The 5,000-nt window shown below is 39.5% G+C and overlaps 1 protein-coding gene across 3 annotated transcripts in view; it reads left to right on the top strand.

Moving 5' to 3' along the window:
- Positions 1 to 5,000, top strand: part of kcnip3a (Kv channel interacting protein 3a, calsenilin) — a 54,261-nt gene that overhangs the window by 1,838 nt on the left and 47,423 nt on the right. The window lies entirely within an intron of this gene.

The raw sequence follows: 5,000 nt of genomic DNA, 5'->3' as shown, positions 1-5,000 counted from the left end.
AGAACTTTGAGGTCGGTATGGTCCTAAGGAGATGAATGTGGAAGAGCAGATGGTGGTAGATGGAAATGGCAGTGGTGAACACATATTTTAAGAAGAAGGAGGATCACAGGGTGATGTATAAGAGTGGAAGAAGGTGCACACAGGTGGACTATGTCCTATGTAGGAGATGCAACCTAAAGGAGATTGGAGACTGTAAGGTGTTGGCGGAGGACAGTGTAGCAAGACAGCATCGGATGGTGGTCTGTGAGATGGTTTTGGAGGTGAAGAAGAAGAGGAGTGTGAGGACTGAAAGAAGAATAATAGTGTGAGGTTCAGGAAAGAGTTCAGACAGGAGCTCAGTGGTGGTGGATGAAACTACTGCAGAAGTGATAAGGAAGACGGCTAGAAAGGTACTTGGTGTAACATCTGGAAATAGAAAGGAAGACAAAGAGACGTGGTGGTGGAATGAGGAAGTGCAGGAGAGCATAAGGAGAAACAGAATTGGGATCGACAGAGTGATGAAAAAAGTAGGCAGGAGAACAAGGAGATGTGGCTGCAGGTAAAGAGGGATGTGGCGAAAAGGCATATGAGGAGCTGTAGGAGAAGTTGTACACTAAAGAAGGAGAAAAAGATTTATACCAATTGGCCAGCAGAGGGATCGAGCTGGGAAGGATGTGCTGCAAGTTAGAGCAATAAAGGATGGAGATGGAAATGTGTTGACTAGTGAGGAGAATGTGTTGAGAAGATGGAGGGAGTATTTTGAATAGCTGATGAATGAGGAAAATGAGAGAGAGAGAGAGAGAGAGAGAGAGAGAGAGAGAGAGAGAAGGTTGGATGATGTGGAGATGGTGAAGCAGGAAGTGGATAGGATTAGTAAGGAGGAAGTGAAAGCAGTGATTAAGAGGATAAAGAGTGGAAGAGATGTTTAGGAGAGATGCAGTGGAGTTTTTAACCAGGTTGTTTAACAGGATTTTAGAAGGTGAGAGGATGCCTGAGGAATGGAGAAGGAGTGTGCTGGTACTGATCTTTAAGAATAATGGACATGTGCAGACCTGCAGTAACTACTGGGGAATAAAGTTGATCAGTCACATCATGAAGTTATGGGAAAGAGTAGTTGAAAGCCAGGCTGAGAGAAAATGTGACCATCTGTTAGCAACTGTATGGTTTTATGCTGAGGAAGAGCACCACAGACGCATTATTTGCTTTGAGAATGTTGATGGAGAAGTATAGAGAAGGTCAGAAGGAGTTGCATTATGTGTTTGTGGATTTAGAGAAAGCATACGACAGGGTGGAGAGAGGAGTTGTGGTATTGTATGAGGAAGTCTGGTGTGTCAGAGAAGTATGTGAGGGTGGTGCAGAACATGCATGAGGACAGTGTGACAGCAGTGAAGTGTGCAGTAGAAACGACAGACTGGTTCAAGGTGAATTACATCAAAGAGTATCTGTGAGAGTGAAAGGGAAAGTTAATAGGACTGTGGTAAGACCTGAGATGTTGTATGGTTTAGAGACAGAGGCATTGAGTAAAAGACAGGAGGTTCAGCTGGAGGTAGCAGAGCTGAAGATTTTGAGGTTTTCATTGGGAGGAACATGGGGAAAAGAGTAAGACCAAGGAGGAGGTTTATGGATGTGGTGAGGGAAGACATGCAGGAAGTCAGTTTGAAAAAGTTAGATGTAGAAGACAGGGGGGTATGGAGACAGATGATCTTCTGTGGCGACCCCTAACAGGACCAGCTGAAAGATGAAGAAGAAGAAGACAACGCCAAATGTAGCTTTAATTGGATAAAAAGTAAAATGTCATTCCTTCAGAAATTAAAGGTCTAATCGTTGGCAAGCTGTTGTGAATGAGAGGAAAAAAGCTGTGTGTGTATATGTATTGACCTTTGTGTCAATCAGCTGATGGGTTTCGGTCTGGATGGGAAGAGCAAGAGAGCAGATATTTGATATCGGATCTTAGCTGTTTGGTGCAGATATTTGATCTGCGTGGACCATTTCCTGGATTAATCCCCATCTTTGCTTTTTTTTTCCAGAACAGAGTGCTCTTTCACTTCATGTTGTACTTTGCCTTGGGGGTTGATTAAATATGAATATATGATGTGCTGTTTTTCTTTGCTATTTTGCTAAAAAAAAACATGCTAGTGCCGATCGTAAGACATAAAAAACATGCTAAAGGACATATGGTAGCTCATCGGTTAAGGGTCTGGGTTGCTAATTGGAAGGTCAGGAGTTCAAGCCCGGGTATTGGCAAGTTGCCACTCTTGGGCCCTTGAGCAAGGCCCCGAGCCCTGTGTGCTTTAGGTGTGCTGTATCTGGGCTCTAAACCCAACATCGCTGGGATTTGCGAAGAAGATATAAAGTTGTAATGTAGACGTCCTCTTTATGAGCTGTGATTGAGCTGCTCGATGGCGTAAGCAAAACTTTTCTTTAAACACAGGTCTATCGTTAGAACATCTATATTTTGATTGAGTGGATTATTTCAAAGATATTTGATTGGCGTGCAATTATGACCGATCTGAAAGATCATTTTGACTTCGTCGTAGATTTTACTATGTAACACAGTGTACCTGAAGTTTGGATTCGCCATTAGATTTTCCATTTGAGTCGCTGATTATCAAATGGTCTTTGTTTTTAGGATCGAGTGTTTCGCCTGCTTGAAACCAAATACCAGCCTTTCAATCAGTCTGTCCATACGGAGCAGCGGATAATTTAGCACACACACACACACACACACACACACACACACACACACACACACACATATTCACACACACATATTCACACACACATATTCACACACACAAAAGTATATACATGGCCGTCTGGTCTAAAAAATAGACTGCAAGACGGATGTGATGAATAATTTTGGAGTTGATGTAACCAACACTATTGATAAGGAAAAAAGGGAGAATGGATGAATAGATGTGCATTAATAATAAATAACACGCAAACCAACATCGGCTCTCGCTTTACACGTACCAGCGTGCACGCTTTTTTCAGTGTATCCAAATGCATCTCAGAAAGTTGCTGCTCACAAGAAAAAACGATTGTCAAAACCCCAACCTCTTCAATATAAGATCTGCTAGGTAAAAAAAACCTCGACTTAAATTCTGAGCAAGATCCTGAACGGCATCTAACCTCAGGAGTGACCTCAACCTCATAATGGAGGTGTTATATAGTGTAATTACACCCCATCCCTGTTGGAGTCTTGTTTCTGATTGCTCCAGAAGTTCAGATTAATTACACTATAGGCTGCAGATCACAGGTGTGTATTAACACATTTATATTTGTAGTCATTTTTTTGGTAATCATTTAGACAGGATAATTTTATTGAAGGCATCTCCAGTAGGGCTGCAAACGAAGAATTATATTCGCTAATCGATTGATCTGGTAAACAATAAATGTAAGAAAAAATTAGATGTTTACCTTGTTATAAATAAAATGCGAAAGCCGTGCGAGCTGATTGGGCAACATGGTGCTCGCGAGTCACGCCAGAAAAGATCCAGAGCGACTGTTTTGAAGTTAGTAAACAAACTGTTTACACAATAGCATTTCATTAAACTATACCATTTTCACATGATAAAGATTATACAGTTTTTACTCTCCGTGCTGATGTTTTACATTCATCCGTGACACCAGTGTGTTTTCACGTGTTTGCGCATCACTGTGGTACTTCCATGCCACACAAGCTCCTCTTTGCATAACATACAGGTACAGTTTTCTTTGTTGCATTTAATATAAAATGCCTTGGATGACTTTTTTTGCTGCTGCTGGTTGACCCTGTACAGTCCGGCATTTTTGCAAGCGTTATCTTGCTGTCGTGAGGAACCGTAACTTCAGCAGCCCAACTAATCGATAATGATAATTTGTTGACAATGAATTTCATTAGCAAAAATTATCGATTTTATCGATTAGTTGTTGTAGCCCTAGAACATAAAACTGTAACTTTTGCTACGCTTTTAGTGATTTCTTGTTCACATAACATCAAATTTTTTCGAGAAAGAAAAAATATCGTTAGGTGGCAAGCGATTAGTTTCATAACAAAAAAATGGCTAAAAGCTATATGATAAATAGCATAAAAAGCAGACTTTCTTTCTGTACAGACTTTATATTAATCCACACGCTAGACATTTGGTAGTTTGTTCACTGAGTGTGTATTGATGGTGAATGTTTTGATTTGTTTCCCTTCTACCAGAGCACAGGATCCACACCTGACTCCATTTGTTTAATCAAATGATCATGATTCTCAAACAAATATTTGGTGTAAGTTTTATTCGTGTGGAACTGGAACCCATGCACACGTACAAAAAAACAGCCATTTTTTTTTTACTCATCATCATCTGGTGTTTAAAGGCAGGCCTGGTTGTTATCTCATCACTAGACTGAGCTCTGTCGAGGCTAAACCGGAACGTTTCTCCACTTCAAATTACCTGAGTGACGATGAAACAGAATTCACGATACATATTTCCATTTTTGGTGCTAGGGTTTAAATGAGTGGAAGATTTCCGGCAAATTTCCATTGGAACTTCATCTGGGAAATTAAGGAAATATTCCATGTTTGAAATTACAGAAATTTGTGGAAATTTGTTGGAATTAATTAGAAATTTGGGGAAATGTATATACAGTGTATCATATACAAATATAAACATTTTGTTTGGTCATAAGCTGATATGCACGCAAACTATACAGATTTTTAAAATGACATTTTTTGATTTAATTGTTAGTATGAATTTGTTGCACACACACATATATTATAGCTTACACGCAGCACAAAGAAACTTTAAACATAAATGTATTGCTTTTATACATTATTTTGTGTGCAAGATTCAAGAAATTGTGTTTTGTTATAAAGGAATGCACAGTGCAGGGTAGAAATTCTGAAATTGAATTAAATCTGGTTGTTTTAACCAAAATTATCCTGAAGAATTTTTTTTTTCAACAACATTTAAGTTCCTTGCTATAGACGAACCTGCAATATTGTAAATTCCCAGTTTATTTCCATTAATTCCCATCAATGCTTACTTTCT

Source organism: Silurus aristotelis, assembly GCF_946808225.1.
Source record: "Silurus aristotelis genome assembly, chromosome: 11".
In the NCBI taxonomy this organism is placed as follows: domain Eukaryota; kingdom Metazoa; phylum Chordata; class Actinopteri; order Siluriformes; family Siluridae; genus Silurus; species Silurus aristotelis.
This window is presented reverse-complemented; position numbering and strand designations above follow the sequence as displayed.